Source organism: Meriones unguiculatus, chromosome 4 (genome assembly GCF_030254825.1).
Source record: "Meriones unguiculatus strain TT.TT164.6M chromosome 4, Bangor_MerUng_6.1, whole genome shotgun sequence".
NCBI lineage: Eukaryota > Metazoa > Chordata > Mammalia > Rodentia > Muridae > Meriones > Meriones unguiculatus.
This window is the reverse complement of record NC_083352.1, coordinates 54,277,888-54,299,724: the sequence shown is the minus strand read 5'-3', so window position 1 is coordinate 54,299,724 and position 21,837 is coordinate 54,277,888. Positions and strand designations below refer to the sequence as shown.

The following is a 21,837-nucleotide window of genomic DNA, read 5'->3' as shown; positions in this document are numbered from 1 at the left end:
TAAAATTCTTTGAAGGATGCTTGAAAGTAGTTTAATTAAAATAGAAATAGTATTATCTTATTCTTATCTGGAGCAAAATTTGAGTAGGTTATGGCACACCTGCTGCCTTTGGAGACCCAGAGCTCTCATTTGGGTTGGGATGAGTGTTGGTCCTATGGACATTTGGCAAAATGGTAGAAAAAGATACACAATGACAGTTTGAGAAGATATGCTCAAATGTGGAATGAATGTTTTATTGACAATCATGTGTTTGAGCAGAGATCTGGGACTCAGGTATTGCCCTAGTTATTTTCTGTTGTCATGATAAACATCACGACCAGATGCAATTTCAGGGAGAAAAGGATTTATTTCAGGTTACAGGTTTCAGTTTATAATCCAGAGAAGCCTGGGCAGGAACCAAAGGTGAAAAACCTGGAGACGAACTGAAGCAGAGACCTCAGAAGCATGCTGCTTTGTGGCTTGCTCTCAGGGTTACATTCAGCTAACCCTTCTTATACAACCCAAAGCCAACTGCCTAGGGATGGTACCACCCACAGTGGGCTGGGCCCTCGGCATCAATCAACAGCTGAGAAAATGCTCCATAGACATGCTCACAGGCAAGCTATTCTTCAAATGCGTTTTCCCTTCCCCAGGTCTGTCACGTTGACAACCAAGATTAGCTATCACAGTTGTCGTTGTCTGAAGACTCTAAGGAATCCACTTGGTACAGCCAGAAAATCAGATTATTGATATTTTCCCTTCACTGAAAACAGATAAGTAAGGCTTTAGTTCTAACAATTATAAAAATACAATGAGGCAAAATGTTGCATCAATGGGTGGTTCATATTGTCTTTCTCTCTATACTCTTCTATGTACTGGAAATCCAAGTTACTCCTTAAAAACCTCCCAAACAAGATTTGCAAAACAGAGCACAGATTCTGCGGCTCAGGCACGTCTGGCAAGATGACCCGATGAAACAATGGTACAATCCTGCCTCCACACTTCCTATCCTCTACAAGAACAAAAGGCCATGTGGGGACCATAGAGCATGGGATAGAGAGGTCAGTAAATTCTTTTCCCAGGATGTGTCCATAATAGCATAGTGTCCATAATAGTCCCCAGAGGTCAGGCCCTGGTTCAGGAAGTCGCCTCTCTCCCACACACACGCTTGTACTTAGAAGTCAACACATTGTGGCTTCTAGAACTCAAACCTGTAACTCAAACATGACAACAGAGGAGCCTTGTCTAAGTCCACGTCACATGGTGCCTCTGAGTCAGACTTAGTTCTAGGGACAAGGTCATTATATCATTTAATATATGATGTTTTTCTGAGCAATCACATTATGACTAGTTACTTTGTTCATTGTAACAATTAGCCAGTAAAAAAATAAATTAAGAAAGGAAGGTGTCTTAGTTATTGTTCTATTGCTGTGAAGAGATACCATGACCAAGACAGCTCTAATAAAACAAAGTATTTAATTGGGGGCTTGCTTACAGTTTCTGACCATTCATTATCATCACAGCAGGAAGCAGATAGGCATGTGACTGGTGGTGGCTGAGAGCTTTATGTCTTGACCTACAGGCTGTAGTCACACACACACACACACACACAGAGAGAGAGAGAGAGAGAGAGAGAGAGAGAGAGAGAGAGAGAGAGAGAGGAGAGAGGAGAGAGTACCTGGCTGTGTTGAAGCCCTCCCCAAGTGATAAACCTCCTCTAGAAAGGTCACACCTCCTAATCCTTCCCAAACATTTCCACTAACTGAGGCCCAAACATTCAAACAAGTGAGCCTATGGAGTCCGTTTTCATTTAAACCACCACAGAAGGATTTATTTTGGCTCACAGTTTGAGGGTACCATCTATTATGGTAGTCATGACAGCACAAATGTGAGGCAGTTAGTCAGGAAGTAGAGAGAATTAGATGCTGGTACAACTCTCTCCTTTACAGTCAGACCAACCAATTAGGGTGTGAGTCTCCTCACTTCAATAGGCCCAATTCAGAAAGAGCCTCTCAGACATGGCCACAAGTTTGTCACTTAGGTGATTCAACATCCTATCAAGTTGACAGCTAGGATCATCTACCACATACATCAAAGTATGCTGGACTCTCATGGAACAACATTTTCCCTCAAGATGGAGACCCTGTGACCTGGGGAAGGTAGGAAAGGGCTCAGATAATAAGCCCCCCTCCAAATATTCTCATCCTCCACTGTCCTCCTCTGGACAACTGAGGGCATCTTCTGTGGGTTCAAAGCAGTCTCTGTGGGGGGCCACTGCTGTGGAAAACTAGCATTTGTCAAAGCCAGCAACCACCTCTTCTTTCTACCTCTTCTTTCCATCACAGGCCTGTGTTGAAAATGTCCAGTAAATCTCAGCCTCACCAACACAGGTGAGACACATGCTGATAGTAATCTTCCAGTAAACATGGTTTTCACATCAACAACACCAAAATTCCAATTTTAAGAGAGGATTGTATCCAGGAAACACGCTCAATCCTTAGATGTCTACTAGGAGACCCGTGTGGCGAGGAAGGAAGATGGGTTATTTCTTTCAATCCAGAACCTAAGGAAATGCTCCTTCAAGAAGAGGAAGCAAGCTTGCCTCTGACTTCTGGAAAGTTTCTATCTAGCTCACAGCTGGGCCCCTCTAGGACAGTCCCTCCCCAGAACCCCCACAGAAGGCTCCTTTGGGCTCCTCACCAGCCTCTATGTAGGGAAAAGTGGATCAATTTATTTTATGGTTTCGTGTGTCTTCTCTGATCCAGGTTTCTCTAGATTCCCATCTCTTCTGTTGTGACATTCTTCCTGTCCCGGAGTCTCCATTCTTCCTGCCAGCCCTGCTGATCAGTCCTTTCTTCCAGCCAACACTCTGCTCTGTAAGTCAGCAGCACCCCTTCCCCACCACGCACAATTAGGAACAGTTTCAGGGTTGCCAGCCTCGCTCCTTCCTGTGCCTGTCACTTCCTCGCGAACACAAGCTGCTCTGCAGCCTAGTCACATTCGTGGCATCATTACCGAAACAGGTCGGACGTATGGTGCTGATCAAATTTGCTGTACCAAGTTGCCAACACTTTCTGGAACAAATAAAAATTTAACATTCAGCTCTCGGAGCACCCTTGAAACCAGACCTCCCGAAAGTCTGCTTCATTTCCACTGAAGCATCTGAGTCCCAAATCTCACTCAGGGAGATGTGTGCTCGGAAATTTTAAAAGCCAGTGTGGACCGTAGCTCTCATTTTCTGCTTCCTGGGACCCCTAGGATCTCATTGCCTACTGGGGTCTTGGGCTTTTCAGGTCAGCATCATTTGGTTCTCATTTCTATCGAGGAGCCTTGGAAAGTTACCAACATGCGTTTCTTCTTCTGGGGTAGCTTGAGCTTGCCACATTTCCTGTGTATTTTCCTTTATGGATAATGTATAAGAAGGAATACGATCTTCTCTCTCCATAACCAATTGTGTGTCCATCGCAGCACACAAATGGCCTGGTGTTCCGTTATCATGACCAGCACGTAATGGCAGTGTAGAATCAATACATGGGTTTATATTGCTTGTCAATGTAAGAGAATTTGTTTCTATGGAGTAATGCTGCTCATTTGAGAGGTCAGGAACAGAACCTGGCTGTGCAGTTGGCAGAAAAGGAAATGATTTTCCTGTGAATATTGTTGGTTTTCCTGGCAAGGGGAAAGAATGGCTGTGCCTACTGATACATACTATAAGTGTACTGCATCTTTCAGAGCATGGGAAAATCCACAGGATGTGTTGTTCTAGTTTCTAACCCAAAGTATCTGAAAATTTGAGCTTTCAGATTCAAAACTGCAGGATATCTTCACTACACTGTCCTGGATGAGGTCACCAATGTCACATACTATACAACGTTTTAAAAAAAAATGTTTTAAAATTTCAGGAGTAGCAATTCTGCCAAGCCTTCTCATCCACTTTGACTCCCAGTAATACATAGTATTATAATAATAGCATTCTAAGGACAGAAAAGGGATGCTGTTTAATGAATGTAAGGGCCCAACAATACAAAGAAAGGGAGAAACTGCAGGTAACAGACACAAAGGGGATTATTTGCAGATGTACCTCATTTTCAAAGCCCTGGCCTTGTCCTGGCAGCTGCTTCTCACAGACCTTGTCCAGCATGTTAAAAATCATTGCTAGCATCTTTAAGTGTCACAAGACTTGTAAATGGCACGATCTGTTCAGTATTTAATGAAACCCAGAGGCTTTCTAAATTAAATCAACACCCCTTTGCTGGGGTTTTATCTTGCTCTGTGGGGCACAGAAAGTCCCAGTTCTTCCAACATTAGCCAGCACCAGGCAATGCAAAGCAAATGTGTGGGACCAGAGTGCTCTTTCGAGGTTGCCTTCCAAGCCTCTCCCATGCCTGGCTCATCGGCAGCCTAACGTTCCTCCCTGGGCTCCCAGCCCTAAAGTTATATGACTCTAGTTACTTTGGCAGCAATTCAAAGGAAAGGGGGTTGGGGGAAGGTGAAATTCAGGTGGCATTAAAGAGAACAGCACCTAAAACAGTCCTGATCATAACAAATGCATGGCCAGTGACGGGGCCAGCTGTGTTTTGTGGCCACTCAGGCTCATGGCTCCACAGTGACTTCTCGGGCATCCAACTGGCCTTGATATTAATTAGGGATGCTTGTTAAGGAACAGGTCCCGGGTCTGTGCAGCCTTATCTATTCCCTTCTGAATAGAAGGGAGAAAAGGTAGTTTCACACTAGCTCTGTGTTTTGTTTTGTTTTGTTTTGTTTTGTTTTGTTTTTTTAAACCTCTTTAGTGGTTCCTTAGGTGGTCATAAAGCCAATGACTGTTTCATAAGACAGCCATTGTTGAGCCAAGTTCTCTCAGGGCCCACGTCCTGTCCCGGTAGCAACCGTGAAACACATTAACTTTCCCAGGCAGAGTAAAATAGACCCTGAAGAGTAACAACTGTAATTCCTCCACTAAATGCTGCCATGGCAGCCTCTCCACCAATGTGCTTTCCTCGGATCTCTAGCACTTGAATCAGAGTGCGCCCTTTGTTCAGAGACCTGCCACAGAACACCAGTGCTGGCCAGCCATTCAAAGAAGGAGCACAACACAGAAGAAACACAGAGAGACTGTTGACCCAGAGAGTCAAGGGAGCACTTCACACCATCGTAATGGGGCCATATTGAAGGAACTTCTGCTTGTGTGCTATGAGATTTGATTTCTGAATGTCTCTATATGGAGTTATCGCCAGTCTCCTGGATTTAGAAAATGGCTTCCAGAAAGGCTCCCACACAGTTAGCACTCACCCTGCATCGTGGCATGAAGGTATCAGTCCGCATCATAGTAGAAATTTGTAACAGGCTTGTGCACCATAATCGCCCGTTCTTAAACCTAAAACCAGTTTGGAATGTGGAGTCAGAAGGCAGCCTGGGGAACATTCTTTCAAATTTTATAGTTTGCAGTAACTTGATAGAAATTATTCTAAATTCAGCCCTCCAATGTTGAATGACATTACCAAGCTAAGTTTACAACTTTACGTAAACAAATTTCAAAACCTGGCCCAAGAAAAGATGTAATGATTATGTTTTCTTTAGAAAAGATGTAGTTACAAAATTTTCTTCTTCATAAAGATGACCAAAGAAAACAAATCCAAAGAAACTGGATGAGTCTAACAGCTATATGGCAGATAATTAATTAATATAACAGTCTGTTATTTTATGATGTTGCATTGTCAGCTTCCTAAGATATAGAATTCGTTTGGCTTTCTTTACTCAGTATGTCATAACAAATTTTATGCATACTCTGTATTCTTCGAGTTAAAGGCCCCTATCCCAATTACCATGGCCTGTGTATGTTCAAATTTCCAAAACCAGGATCTGCCTTCATCTTCCCAGCTTGTAGAAAGTCCTGTAGAGCCTTTGAAAGCAAAATGCTCTCAATGTTTGCTGAATTGAACACAGTTCTTTCTTCCTCGTTAGAAATAATAACCCCTTGGGGCTGGAGAGATGGCCTGGTGATTAAAACACCTCCCACACAAGCATGAGAACAGAGTTCAATTCCCCGGAACCCATGTAGATGACAGAGACGACAAGTGGATGTGGCAGCCTAAGAAAGCAGAGCAGGAGAGGATGTCTTCCGGCATCAATTTCCATGTACACTCGCCTGCACACGCACGTGTTCACACACATGTAAATGTGCAACACAAATGTGCACAAAGCGCATACAGGTGACAACTAGAAAAAAAAAAGAGAAACATCTTATCCTCTGGTTTTTAGTCACTCTCGGATGTACCCACAGCCTTTGCCTCTGCTCTCATCATGACCACATGATTTGAGGGTCCCCCAGGACAGCGTCTTCCTGGACACTTTTCTACCTGTCACCAGAACCAAAAACTCTGCCAGACGTCTACAAAACCCTACAAACACCCAAACTGGCAGGGCACTGTGTTTAGGGGAGGACTGAAGGTGGCTGCTCGGAATGAGGGGACTTTTCTCTGGTGGGGTGCACACTGCTAGAAACCCCTTTGAAGGCTAGAGAGGAGCAGTAGTTCCCCAAGTCGTCACGGGAGTGGACCCTGCACCAGCGATCACATCAGCTCCACCAGAGTCTCCACGAAAACCACAGGGGAGACCACATGAAACTCAACTGAGGCAGATGCAGAGAGGAGAAAAGCACGTTTCCTCTGAGATACAAAGCCTTTGCGCTAGGCTACAGAACAAAGCATGACCTCTCTGCTCACCCAAAGAGCTACCAGTTGTTACAGGTAAGCAGAAGACTCCATACAGCCTGAGTTTCCATGAAGGCTGAAGGCTTCGTGAGACCTTCTTCATGGTTTAAAGTAGAGGAATATTAACTACCACAATAGGTGCATTTGACCTCTAACTGGAACTATCTGCTTTTTCTTACTTAAGCCACACCGGGACTGGGACCAACTACACTGATGTCATCTTGACTTGTATTCACATATTTTGATCTTCCTTTGTCTGGAGTACAGACATAAGAATTATCAAAAATTAAAAATAGTGTTTAAATTTTAATCAGAGTTTTCTCTTCTTTTTTGGAGTTATTGGCTCTGCCTCCACTGGCCCCACGGCTGTCACTACTCAAAGACAAGAAAAAGAACAGAACAAAGCTAGGAGTGGAGGTGCCAAGCTGACGTGAAATTCGTAACATCTGAAGTCAGAGTGACTTGAAAGAGCTAGTCGTGTGTGAGAGGGTGCTTCTGTTTTGAATTCTGAAAGAGCTTCATTTTAAGATGCTAGTAAAAGCTTGGGGGACCAGAGCATCAGGTTTATAGACACTGACCTCTGAACAACACAGACCAGGATACAAGGTCATTTCTCCTTCACAAAAGAAACCAATAAAAACTGCTTTCCTGAGTAGGGTTAGGGGAGGCTGAGGATCAAAGCCCAGGAAGACAGGAGAAAGAAAACACAGGAAGACAGGAGAGCTATGGAGATAAGTGTGTATGCATGCACGCTTGCACGCGCACGCGCACATGCGCGCGCACACATACATTCTGGCTTTTACATTGCAAGTATATGGTGCATATACTACGAGCCCACACCCCCAGGGGAACTACAAGCTCACCTCCAGAGGTGAAATTCTGAAGTAGAAGGAGGGGAGTACCACAGAAAGAATATTGGACTTGTTTCCTTCTAAAAGCAAAAAAACGAAAAACAAAACAACAACAACAACAAAAAAAACAAATAACAAAAACAACAAAAAAAAAAAAACCTTTCCTGCCTTGTAGTACCTGAAGGAGGGAAGACAGTAGAGTAAAAAGGCAGTTTGGTGACCTAGGATGAAAGGCCCTTAAACAACCGCTGACCTTTGTGTTTCTATCACTTTTTTTTTCTATGTGAAGAGATATTGGGGGTGGGAGAACTCTGTGACATTTGAGAGGCCTGGAAAGCATCAAGAAAAAGAAGGAAAAGAAAAGTGTGTGAGGAGAGCATGAGCCATGGCAAAGTGGGGCTGAAACCGCAGGGAGCAGTCCCTGTACGCTACCAGAGAGAGTGATGGCCTAGAGCGATGGCCTAGAGTGAGATGAAGGCAATGGGGACCGGGACCAACAGCCATGGCAGCCAAGACAAGCGGAAGAACAAGAAATGAAGGGCTCCGTTCCAGGGGAGAGGGTGGCCAAGGCTCAAGACTGTGTGAGAGGGAGAAGAAACTGGGGCAAGTTAAAGATCCCAAAATTGACCAAGGAATTCCAAGAGGCTTTCACGGCAGAAGGGATCAGCTATCCTAACGTGTCAACTTTGAGTCTCTCCCGCTTTTCATCCCACCGATAACTCAGAGTAGAAAATTATAAGGCATCTAGAAATGCCATCAGCGATGATAAAGGCTTCACAGACACTCCCCCACACACACCAGACTGGACCCAGCCCCGCAGGTGTTCAAACCAGTATAACTACTGTGTTTCTCTTTGTTTGGCCTCTGAATTATTTATCTCCTGGTATGTGCGTGAGAGGTTCAGACACAGCTCTTCAAGAGCCCTGGGGCGAGATGCCCTTGTTCTGTGTTTTCTCTGCAATAATTTCACTTATTCCTCTGCCCACCCCCTTCTCTAGGAGGAGGCTGTTGCCCACAAGCCAGCTGCTGGGGGTAGTGACTTCAGAGGAACTGAAATAAAAACCTCACAAGACCTTGTAGGTAAATCAGGGATGGTCTTTAAGTCCTATTATTGGGTGTAGCCCGAGTATTCGGTGGGGGGATGACTGAGGGATTAGTGGTTGTCTGGTTTGCTTGCCCCTGAGGAAGAGGTTGTTGGCTTATGTGGGCGGCCAGAAAACACTCCGCTCACTGGGACAGCAGCCATAGCTCTGCTCCAAATCCTTCCTTAAAAGAGGATAAAATTACTAGCAATCTATTTCTTGGTGGTTGTGGCCTGTGCTTACACAGTTCAAACCCAACATGCACAGGAAGAAGCTCTGGTGGTTCCAAAGCCTTCCACTGCCACAGGTTCTCTACCTGACCTTTCTGTGGACTGTCCCGTTCAGTTTTACCAGCCCAGACTCATCCAGGGGTTCATCTTTTTTCCTAATAAGAACTACACTCAGGAGGCTGAGGCAGACGGATGATAAGCTTAAGGCTAGCCTGAGCTGTATATGGAGACACCGTCATAAAGAAAAACATTTTTTGAATGTTCAGAGCTAGCTTTCTTACCTCGAAATACCTTACTTATTTATGGGAAAAAAAATAGATCGTAAAGCTGAATGGTCAGTTATCTATGCCCACTTCTAAGTCCCTTCAACAGCACTCTTAAATATTGACCTTCTTGTTTCTTCTCTGACTGATTTCAGCGACAGTAACTCACTGTTTCTCCATACAGGCTGAGCCATTTTCAGATTGCCTGATGAAAGTCTTCAGGTGGAAGACTATAATTTGCTTCTAGTGTCCTATCCTCCATGTGAAAGATTATCAGTAATTAGAAACCGCTGTGTTGCTTGCTGATTGGGGCTGTTTTTGTTCCTGAGGATCAAAGCCAGGGCCTTGTGCATGGGCATGCCCTGTCTCTGCTACTGAATCCCAACGAAGCACACTCTTGGTTTCCAGTTTTCAAAATGAAGCCCCACCATGTTGTCCATGCTGGCCTTGAATCCCCAGACTCACCTGATCCTCCTGCTTCAGCCTCCGAAGTAGCTGAGACTACCGGTACATCCCACTTCCTCCCCACAGCATTGTCTTACCCCTTTCTTCAAGCCTCTGCTCAAGCAAAGGTCCACCATTTCCTTCATTCCTCCTGTCCCAGGAGGCTGAGATGGCCATCCTGCTGACCTGACCCTCAGAAAGACCCCAACTTCCAGGGTTCCTTGTAGACTGTGGTACCGTAAAATTGCCAGAAGGTTCAACTGTGTTCTCTCAGGGGCAGATGAAGGCAGAAGGCTTTGTTCTAAACACTATATATCTCGTGAGCAGCCTAGGATTTTTAATTAGCTTTCTTGGCAACCACGTTAAACTATGCCTTGTTTCTTAGCAGCGACTACAGGGTTGAGGAGACAGAGTTTATAGCCCCAGAGCCTGCCATTTCCCATTGATGTTTTGTTTTGTTGCTGGGTTGTTGTCTGTTCCTCCGCTGGAGATGGTCCTCAGTGTCCTGTGCATGCTAGAAAAGAACTCTAACTGAGGTTTGCCTCCAGGCTCCCATTGATGGGCTGATGGCTTAGCATTTTAAAGATCTTTTGGGATTTTAATGTTGCCCTTAATGTGCTGTCATTCCACATTAGTTCTGTGTCACCTGAAAATACAGTAAGCCTAAGGTGAGTCTGCAGTCAAGCTAGTGATTTTTTGAAAATCAAATTTGTGTGGCAAAAACCCCCCACAAAGTCATATGTATGTGAATAAAAACCTAGATCAAAAAGACTGATTAGTAAATGGCGTTTGGCTATAATTCTTCAAATAGCTGTAAAGCAGCTCAACACCCCACAAGCTCTTCTTTGTGGCAGTGCAGGTCCTGAATCCCCTTTTTACTTGGGAGAATTATCAGCCTTTGGAGTCTTTTTAAAAACAGAGTAACATTAGAAAGCCACATATCCAAGAATATTTGGGCAACAAAAATTGGCCTTGGTTGAGGAAAACAAAAAAATAATGCAAAGTTGGGAGGGTATGGAAACAGAATTGGATATGGAGAGAGTCGGTAGTGGGAGGGTACATTTGATCAAAACATGTACAGAATTCTCAAAGAACTAATACTTAAAAAAAAAAAAAAAAACAGTAAATTGCTTCCTAAGATAGAGAAACACGTCAGCCACGGGCTCTCCCTGCACCCACAGAGCTAACATCTAACAGTGTCTTCTAGGTTCAGCCAAAGAGAGACCCCATGAGCTTTGAGTCAGGAGGCAGAAATGCAAAGAAGTAGAAGCCTTAAGGAGTCTGCTTGATAGAATGGCGATGGCTGAGTGCTGTTCAGAGAGGAGCAGCAGCGGTGGAGTCAGCTGGGCAAACTATGATGTTGTCTGGGTGTGGTTCCAATTTGTGACAGCTAAGCCTGGCTGCCTACCCCATTCGGGGGGTATGTAAAACCCCCTACTATTCAACTTGAGATTGCTTCTGTTATTTTTGATGTAAATGCAAGTGACACTTCACTGCTCCTCCTCGTCCCCAACGTACTAGTGTGGCCATATCAGATTTCCTCCAGAAATGTAAAACAGGCCGTGCAAATCTACTTCATTAGTTCCTCAGCAGAATAGTTGTGTCAGCGAAGATGAGATAGCTGGCTTTTCTCTTTTCTCTTCTGTTTTGAGACAGAGTCTGACTATGTAGCCAAGCTGGTCTCCAACTTGCCATCCCCCTTCCTCTGTCTCCCACATAGCTGGGGTTACCAGTGTAACCACTTCACCCAGTGTTTATAGTTTCTTGTAGTTCTTGCCTCCCTTTTCAAAGAGCTCAGAAACAATGTAGCCTTCTTTTGGGGAAACTTGCTGAGGATCACCAACATGCTCACTAACCCTATTTCTTAAAATCTGCCTCCCTTAGTGAGCCTGGCTCCACTTCAGTTGATAGAATGCTTGCTTAGCGTACAGGAAGCTTTGGGTCTGATCTCAGTCTCTCCAGGAAATCTATGGTGGCATACAATTGTATTCCCAGTGCTAGACAAGTGGAGTAGGAACATCATGAGTTCAAGGTCATCCTCAACTATATAGTGTAATTTGAGGCCACTGTGTCTCAAGGAAGGAAAAGAAAATTAGAATGACCTTCTTCCTATTTATTGTGGCTCTGCCACTTTGTAATTTCTCAGAGATTATCCCAAAGGTCCAAGATGTAAAGGTGATGAATCATATCTACAAATTCCCTCAACAGCCTTAAGTCCTTTCTAGGGAAATACTGCCACATAACTCTCCTATGTGTAGGATTTATGCTTTCTGGTCTGAAGGGTGTTCTTCTCTAAGAAGGCGAAGGCAAAAGCAACAGCCTGGGCCTGGGAAGACAAGGTGTCCACAAACAACCTGTTCTAAGGTTATCAATATTTGCACAACTCCTACAAGAGAATTTTACTCTAGGGTAGAACAGACAGCAGGAAAAGACACATGCTTCAGGGGAAAGACTCAACCACTGTGTTGTAGAGGAATTTTAATTCAGGAGATGGCTGCCCTGGCAAGAGATCACATCCAAAGATCTTCTAGGTCTGTGTGTTCCAGCTGGAATACAAACATGCCTTTAATCCAGGAGACAGAGACAAGCAGATCTGAGTTCAAGGCCAGCCTTGTACATCGCAAGGTAAAGAAAAGCTTATGTCCAGACATAGTAGTACTCTCCTTTTATTGCAAATAATAAAGATAGAGTTAGTTTATAGAAGGAAGCACCCATGTTTGAAAGTGACGTCTAATTGAGTGGCAGAAACAGAGAAAGACTAGGCAGAATAGGATACGCCCAACTCTCATGAGAAGAGAGAGGAAAAGCTACTTAAGGGATAAAACAGAGAGAGCGGGCAGTTTTTACCAGGACAGAAATAGAGAGAGAGAGGTTGCAGAGAGAGAACCCAGGTGAAGACTGAATGAGCCAGAGAATGAGAAGGAGCCAGGAGATTAGAGCAGATTGCTGAAGTTAGTTTGAGGCCAAACAGAGCAATTCAGAGGCCAAGGGAAAAGCCAGACTGAATAAATTAGCTGTGGTCACGGTGTTTCTTTATAGCAATAAAACACTAAGACACTCCCTCTTTAGGACAAAGGACCTCTGAAATGCCAGTGGCTCGTTCAAACATAGTGCAAACGAAACCAAACAAACATAAAACCATAGGAGAACTGTTTAAAAAAAAAAACAAAACGTATTTTTAGAAGATAAGTTCTCATGTATTCTTGATAGCCTACAACTCAATGTGTAGCAGAATGACTTTAAAGCTCTAAACTTCCAGCCTCTACCTGTCAAGGGCTGGGATTACAGGAATGTGCCAGCGTGTCTAGTCTATATGACAGAACCCATGGCCGTAAAACATGCTAGGCAAGTACTCTGCCGCAGGGTGTATTTTTAATTAGTAATTACAAAAGAGAAAGAGCAAGAGCAAGAGTTTCCAAATACTTACCCCAGCAGTGTTCTTCAAAACCTTCCCTTCCTGCATGAAGGGGCGCGGAGCCAAGCCTAGGCAGCTGAACTGGCACCCCATCTGTGCGATGCAGCTCTACTCTCCAACCTCTCTGAGACAGTTCTGCAACCCTGTGGTAAAGCCGTGGTGAACAAGGTAAGGGATTAAAGGTTGATTTGGGATCAAGGTTTCTGAGGTTTCGGTCAGTGGTTATCAGTGCCATTGGTTAAATGTGTGCGTGTTTACTTATTTTTTAATATGTGTGAATGTTTTGCCTGTTGCACATATGTGCACCACACATGTGCCTGGTTCCCAGGGAGTTATGGATGATTGTGAGCTACTATGTGGTGCTGGGAACTGAACATGGGTTCTCTTCAAGAGCAATCAGTGCTCCTACTTGCTGCGCTGTCTCTCTCTAGCTGCCCCTTCCCCCCAGCACTTTTTGACAGGAGGCAAGGAGGGAGACATCATTCTGGAAAGGCACGGAAGAGAAAGGCTGTTTATTTTATGGTAGCCAGGAACCAGAAAGAGACAGGAAAAGAACAAAGAGAAGGTACATGCCGTTAAGGTGTGTCCTCCCTGACCTACTTCCACCAACTCCGCCCCCACCTCCTAAAACCCCATTTGAACTCATCAGTAGATAACTAATTTATTGATTAGATCGGCGTCATCATGAGCCAATCATCTCAATAGTATCCGTATCTGGGGAGCCAAGCCCTCAGCATACTCGTTTGTTTGTGTGTTTAGTGTTTTGTTTGTCTGTTTGATTAGTTGGTTGGTTTGTTTTTTGAGACAAGAGTTTCTCTGCGTGTAGCCACGGCCGTCCTGGAACTTGCTCTGTAAACCAGGCTGGCCTCGAACTCGCAGGGATCTGCCTCTGCTTCTGCTTCCCAAGTGTTGCGAATAGAGATGTATGCCATCGTGCCCGAGACATGTCACCTCCAAACCACAGATCTAGCTTATCTTGGAATTCTGTCTGTCCCTTTCTTTGTCAGGGTTGTTAGCAATTGATTAACCCAGTGTGGAAGAAATAGCTCAAAAGAGGGTTGCTGGTGGGAGATCTTGAGTCTCATCAGATGACACTCCCCTCCCAGGTCTCCCCACCCCCGATGAAGCTGGCCCTATGATGGAAACTGTGAGTTTCCAACAGTTCTACAATATGAGAACCGCAAACTCATGGACTAGGCTTGCTGACTTTGGGGATCAGCAAAGGATGCCCTAACTTCCTTTCCTGCAAGGAAGCATAGACAATTCCAGTACTTTTCCATTTTGTCCTGTCGGAAAAGAACCGCTTTCAGAAGTCACACACACACACACACACACACACACACACACCCGTGTTCTTGATCCTGAGAGGCCAGCAGCAGAGCTCACAGATAGCAGGAGCCTCACAGAATCAACAGCGAGTGCTCCCTCCCTCCCTGTGGCCTGATGCCCAGAACAAGATGTAATGTAAGAAGCAGAGAAAATTATTAGAGAGGGGGGGAAAATCACATAAATAGAGTGACTGGCCAAGATTCCAGTCCCAGCAGAAAACGGGGATGCTTGGAAGTGTTTGCAGCGGCAAGTGTGTGCTGCATTTGCTGCTTGCACGGGGTCTGAGTTCTTAGTACATGTCACAGAACAGCGTCGTAAGCCAGGCTGAAACGTGCCTGCTTTCAGAAATGAACTTACTTCACACACACGCACATGTGCACACACGCACAAAAATCAATGTACGGAGAAAAAATTATTGTCGTATTTGTACATCAAACATCATGCTGGGTTCAGTGGGGATTTTATGTGATTTTAAAGACATCCTTTTAATGCATCAACTCCTTATGACCTGCAAGCAGGATTTACACATCACTGCACAACTGCATTGCAAGAAGAATACAGAAATTGCATTTCAAAGCTGATTGGGCCTACAAGATCTTTGCATTCTTTTCCCAAAGAGGGATAGCAGCTTTCCCCCCCCCTTTAAACAGAAGAAATTAATAATAAGAGGGTGGGGGTGGCCACCAAAACCTGCTTGGCTTGCTTCCATGGTATTCTGCACAGAATCTCTCAAAAATGGGGCATCCAGGTCAGGGATGTGGAGGGGAGAACAGGCAGTAGGGAGTCCTGTCTGTTCCTCCTCCCGCTGCGACAGAGGCTGCGCAAGCCTCCTGCAGGCAGTTTTGAGCTGCCCAGTGTGGGCTCTGGGGGGCTGAACTGCGGTCCTCATAACTGCTGCGCCCCTTTGCTTTCCACTGAGATGGGGTCTCTCATCTCCAAGGCTGCCCTCACACTCCATGTGCAGCTGAGGGCGCTCTTAAGCTTCAGGTTTGTGCACGTTAGACAAGCACTCTACCAACTGAGCTGTGCCCCTGCCCCAGCACACCCTTCTATTTTTAAAGTTAGGAGTTCAAATTCACCCAGATGATATTTATCTGTCACCCCTCACAAATTCAGATTTCACACGTCCAGCGTTATCCAAGACATTCAGTGTCAGCCCACAGGGTCATTGAACTACCATACTTCTAAAATAAAACCTAACCCTGGAAACATCTTTCTTACTCAACCTGTGCAACCGTTTCAAAGACCCCATCACTATACCACAGCCTTTGATAGGAAACTAAGTGCTCAGTGGATTTATATTCTGCTTTGATTTTGTAGACTCTTGGCCTCGGTGTATAGCACAGGCTGGCCCTGAACTCATGATAATCCTGCCTCAGTCTTGGAAATATTGGGGTTACAGTATATTCCAGAATATTCTTTCTGTGTGTAATCTCCTGCACTTCCTGTACTCAGTTAGCCACTGGCCCCCGCTGGTTCTCATTCTTAGCCACGCCTCTTCTAGCTCTGCTCAACAGTTTCCCATCCTCTCTGGCTTCCCTTGACCCTCTGCCTCACTAGGTGGGCTCTGTCCCTCTGCCCTTCCAACAGCTAGCTGTGTTCTCAAGGTTTCTAGTAGGTGACATGCCACAGAGTCAAGGACACTGGGCCTGGCTTGGGCTATTGAAACCTCAAAGCCCACCTCTAGTGACAAGCTTCCTCCAACAAAGCCACATCCCTAATCCTTTTAATCCTATAAAAGTCTACGCCCTGGTGGCTAAGCGTTCAAATATACGAGCCTGTGGGGGCCGTTCTCATTCAAACCTCCACAGCACTTCACAGCTTTGTTGGTTGTCCAGTACAGGCATTTGTAGTCTTCACCATGAACACATTTCTTTTCTCTCGAGGCTGAACATATCCCAGGCTGCCTTTGAACTTCCTTTGCAGCTGGGGATGATCCTGAACTTCTGGTTCACCTGTTTCCTCTGTCCTAATGCAGGAATTTCATGTGAGCGTCATCACCTTCAGTTTATGCTGTGCTGGGGGCTGAACCCAGGGACTTTGTGCCTGCCGGGTAAGCCCTCTGCCCTCTCTCCCTCCTTTTCTTCTTTCCTTCCCCTATATTGCTTTCTTCCTGTTGCTTCTTCTTTTCCTTGCTGGAAATTGAGCATACACCCAGAACTGGACTCAGCCTGTCGGTGAGACACCACTCAGACCCTTATGTTCCTTGCAGTTTTGAGTTTGTATTGTCTCCCCAACACATTACAGTCTGGAGGACAAGGACAAGGTCATCCGATTTTCGTTTTTGTTTGGTTTGTTTGTTTTTCTTTTTTGTTTTTGGTTATCCCTCCTTGAGAGCCTATTGACCCCCATCTATATCTACTTTTACTTTTCTATGTTTATGTTTATATTCTGGTAAGTCATCTCCAATAGTTTCTGAAAATAAAAAAAAGTATTTCTGGGCAAGTAGCATCGCTCAGCAATGATGGCTCAGTTTGATCGCGGTGGCTCACAAAGTGGAAGAAGAGACTCAAATCCTGCAAGTTTCTCTCTCTCTCTCTCTCTCTCTCTCCCTCCCTCCTCTCTCTCATATGCACACATACACACTGCCATACTCAATACATGTATACACATACAATACATGTATACACATACACATACTATAAAGTCACAAAAATATTTCAAGTCTCCTGTGTCTTGCACAGCAGTACTTGCTGTTAGCTAAACAACCAGTAGCATCAGAGAACCAAGTCAATGTGTTTGAAATAACAGTAATGCACATGTGAGTTTATTTCAGGCAAATAAAAAAACATCTGTAAATTCTATAAGAATGGAGATGTGGCCGGGCCTGGTGGCACACACCTTTAATCTCAGCACTCAGGAGGCAGAGGCAGATGGATCACTGTGAGTTTGAGACTGGCCTGGAACTGGGCCCAGGTTGATAGCACTTGTGTATAATCTCAGTATTGGTTGTGGGAAGGAGCTGAGACAGAAAGATCAAGAGTTCAAGGGAAGCCAGGAACACATAGTAAGACCTTGCCTTCAAAATGACAAAGGGACAAAGACCCCACATCATCACAGTCTTTTTGCATAGGAAACTTAAGGAGAACAGCTGGGAGTGTTCCATTTCCAAACAAAAACAATTGCTTATGGATGATTCCACTGCACACCATCAAACTCCATCTCCCAAAATGGTTACCACGGGGAGCGTGTCTCTGGAAGGAGGAGAACCGGGTAGGTCAGGGAAGACCGAGGAGGAGATCGAGGAGAGGGACAGAGGTGGTGATGTGAGAAGGAAATAAAGGAAGTAATGCAGGATAGCAAACGTTTTGAAAAGAGAGAAGAAAAGACAGGGTCTAGAATGTGGGATAAGTCACCACCAAATACTACCCCCAGCTCTGATCTAACGCTGTGGCTCTGCTTTCAGACCTAAGTCACTGGGTGACAACTCCTCCCAAGCTCCCGCATTCTCAAGGTTTCATTCACTCTGGCTTTATTATAGGGCCCGGATGATAATGTGCCAATCCCACAATCTGTCTCGCCAAATAAATCACAGGAAAGAATCATGTTGGCTTAAAGGGTGGAAACTCAATCCCGACTTTGATTTCTGCGAACCATTACCACATCACAGGAATCCACAATTGCTACCCCAGTGGAGCGAGCCAGTGGGGTGGCTGTCTATGGAGACTGCGCTCTGGCCCATGTGGCTGAGCAGGAGAGGGCGGGCAGCCAGCCGGACAAGCCTGCACGCACAGCAGAGCTCAGCTTTCTCCCCGCAGTCGGGAACGAAGGACTCTGCCCTTCTTTTCTTATTCTTGTGTCCTTGCACGTTGCTGTTTTCCATGGGCTCGGCTGCTTGGACACCCTGGGGGCCAATTTAATAAATGAGGCACTTTCAAGCACCAGGTTCCTAAATTCCTTTCTTTATCCACTCCGCTTTGCCGCACAGAGAAGTTTGAGCAGCCGAGGTGGTCTTTTGTGATACAGAGCCTCCAAAGCCCGCACTCGCCTTTTAGTAAAAGACCCACCAGCCTGGTGGCACCATTATTGCGTATCTAAACCATAAAAGGAGTTTTTACTCATAGAGTCCCTGCCACCACACCAATTCCAAATGCGAAATTAGAATATTTTTTTTTTTTTTTTGTCCTTTATTGTGTGTGTATGCTGGGGACTGAATGTAGGCCCTGGAGCATGCTGTCTGTGCTGTACCAAAGAGCTGGAGAAAGCCAGAATCAATCCTTAACTGGAGGGTTGGCTTTTTTTTTTTTTTTTTTTTTCTTTTTCTGAAAACCTTGGTAGGAAAGGGAAACTAAAGAGGAATTACAAATTAAACCACGGGGGATGGTAGAATTAGCCTGTATTAAAGAGAGAACTGGCAGCAAGCTATCAGTCTTTACAGTGTTCCGACCATAAGGGAGTTTGTTGAATGTGCGTTTGTGATATAATTTATAAGAAAATTGGTTTTACTCAGAAGGACGTTTCTGCTTTATGTGTTGCAGCACCCTTGAGTGCTGGGGGGGGGGGGGGTAATTCCATTAAGCTTTCAATTTCCGCTGGCAAAAGGAATGAACTAGATAGGATTGGAAGATAAGGTGCTGGCAGCTGGCCTTCACTCCCCTGACCTTGCTCCAGGGGTCGGGGAATGAGAAGCGGCGCCTTTGTGCCAGAGATGTCACACCACGTTTAATTAGAGGGCTGGAGTGCCATTGTTCCCCTCCGTAAGCCCCTGTCTCAATTTGCTGAGAAAGTGGGCTCACAGTGGGCAGATCATGTGACCATCACCCCAGCAGCCTGGGGAGTCACATGCCCATTCTAGGGCTCTTTAGTGGACCAAAGATCACAGAGAATGTGAAACTCGGGGCATGCCGGAAGAGATGTGGCCTGATATTTAGAGAGCTGCACTTCCCTGTTCGCCTGGCTGGCCACAGTCCACTTAGACAGACCGAAAGACTTGAGTGGCAGAACTCCTCCCTCCCCCACCCCAGCCAAGTTTTAAAAATTGTACTTTATCTATTAATGTATAGGTGGGGGAAATGTGCGGCTGCTCACCTGAGGAGGTCAGAGGACGCTCTGCAGAAGCAGTTCTCTTCCTCCACCTGGTGGGGGCGCCAGGGCTGAACTCGGGTCACCAGGCTTGGTGGCAAGAGTGTCCGCCCTCCCTGCTTCTCTGCTTGAGCGTGGCTTCTCTGTGTGCAGAACACATGGGGAGAAATAAACTCTTCAAAATGAAACTACCTCTGGGCTAAAGCCAGAGCTCAGCGTGGAGCATGTGAGATTTCATCCTAGGTTTCATCCCAGCAACACACACACACACACACACACACACACACACACACAGAGGACCACAATCAAATCTCAACGTGTTCACGTATCTGTCAGGGTTTCTAAGGCATGGGTTTCTGTAATCCTCACTGTATACATTGGTGGGGTGAGGAATTTAGCTCAGTTGGTAGATCATTTGAGTGGCACTGATGAACATCTGAGCTCAACCCCCTAGCAAAGTGTAAAAAGAATTTTTTAATCTTTTTTACATTAATGTAATTTATTCACGTTATATCCCAAATGTAGCCTCCTCCCTCCTCTCCTCCCACTCCCACCCTCCCTGCTTCTTCCTCCCTACAGAAAGGTGAAAATTTGAAAATGCCTGAATCGACACCTTGTTAAATGCAGCTGCATCCAGGGCGCGCTTTGTTTTTCCCCGTTTCAAGCAATATCCTAGAAAGAGTCTTATAACTGGATAGCATATTTCAGAGGCAGAGGCAGAGGCAGAAGGACTCCAAGTCTGAGACCAGCCTGGGCAAATTAGGTAGACTTGTCTTATAATAAAACTGAAAAGGCTGGGGGGTACAGCTCCGTAATAGGGTGCTTATGTAGCATGTGTGAGACCTTTGCTGTGGTCCCCCCCACACACACACACAGATGAGCCGGATTCACTGAAACTGTACTTGTCCAATTCGGTAGGCACTTCCACTGTGGCTATTTACGTCTGAATTCGTTAAATAAGGTCCAATGAGAGGTAGGGTCCCACAGTCCGAGCAGTCTCATCAAGACATTCACAGCCATGCGTGGTTATCTCAGACATGAAAAGGACATATTAAACTTTTTTTTTCATTGGGAAACAACCAGGTCATTTTCAATATTTTACTAATATGTATATAATCCTGTAGTTAGGACATGACTTTAATCCCAGCACTTTTCAAGCCCTGGGATATTTAGCCAAACTCCATCTCCAAAACAAATAACGAGACTTCTGAATATGTGGTGTCATTTACGTTTGTAATTTGGATACTGGGTATCTCTTATTTTGCCTATATAATGATTTCAATGTTTTTTTAAAAGTGCCCATTGAATATGTGAAAATAATATATTTTTAATGTGCATCCATACCAAGAATGAGGCATTTAAATGTTTTATCTTATTCATTCTCATTGGCTCTCTTACAGACATTTTTCTCTTTTATTGAAAACGGACTTTTTTTCCTTACGTAATATAACCTGATTACAGTTTTTATTCCCTCTTCCCCTTCCAGCAACTCCACATCTCCCTTCCCATCTGGAGCCACTCCCTTTCTGTCTCTTATTAGAAAATAGACATGCTTCTGGGTAATAATAATAATAAAATAAAATAGGATAAAACAAAAACTAACACATTGGGATTGTACAAAACAAACAACCTGAAGGAAGTGAGTCAAAGAGAAGGCCTGAGAAACAGAGGCCCACTCATTCACACACGCAGGGAGCCCATAAAAACGCTGAACTGGAAGCTGTGATGTATATGCAGAGGACCCGTGCAGACCCTTGCAGGCCCTGTGTATGCTGCCTCTGTGTCTGTGAGTGCATATGAGCTTTGCTCATGTTTATTTAGAGGGCCTTGTTCTCCTGGTGTCCTCCATCCCCTCTGCCTTCTCCACTCTTTCTCCCTTGTCTTCCATGCGGTTCCCCGAGCTCTGAGCCAAGGAATATAATGGAGACATCCATTCAGGAATGAATGTTCCAAAGTCTCTCACTCTCTGCATAATGTCTGTCTGTGGGTGTCTGTGTTTGTTCCCATCTGCTGCAGGAGGAAGCTTCTCTGATGACGGCTGAGAAAGGCCCTGATCTATACACCATCGAGTATACCAGAATGTCACTAGGAGTTATTTTACTGCTATACTATTATTGTTATTATTTTAGAACAGTATATTTGGTTTTGTTTTATTTTAGTCACTGGGCTATGTAGTCTCAGATTCTTAGTCACCCAAGCAGTGTTGGGTATAGGGTCCAACTTGAGGAATGGGTCTTAAGCCAAATCACAAGCTTTGTGCCACCATTGCACAGCGCGTCTTGCAGGCAGGACACCACTGCAGATCAAACAACTTGTGGCTGGGTTGTTGTTTACATTTCTCTTTGGTAGCCCACAGAGCACCGTCCCGTACCAAAGGCACTGGAACATAGGGGTGAAGGCTCATATGTAGGCACCAGCTGGACCTCTCCATGTTTAGTGAGTTATGCTGGTGCTGTGTTCAGCAATGGAGCCTTGCTCTCAGTTTGTGGAGAGCAAACTATATTCTTCTCTT

General features: G+C 45.0%; 1 long non-coding RNA gene across 1 annotated transcript; it reads right to left on the bottom strand.

Moving 5' to 3' along the window:
- Window positions 1-343: 343 nt before the first annotated feature.
- LOC132653637 (uncharacterized) lies at window positions 344-19,458 on the bottom strand. The gene is made up of 3 exons (XR_009591397.1): window positions 19,332-19,458; window positions 12,987-13,117; window positions 344-6,195 (listed from the first exon to the last, which is right to left on the bottom strand). It is a non-coding gene; the product is annotated as an uncharacterized LOC132653637 (long non-coding RNA).
- Window positions 19,459-21,837: the final 2,379 nt, after the last annotated feature.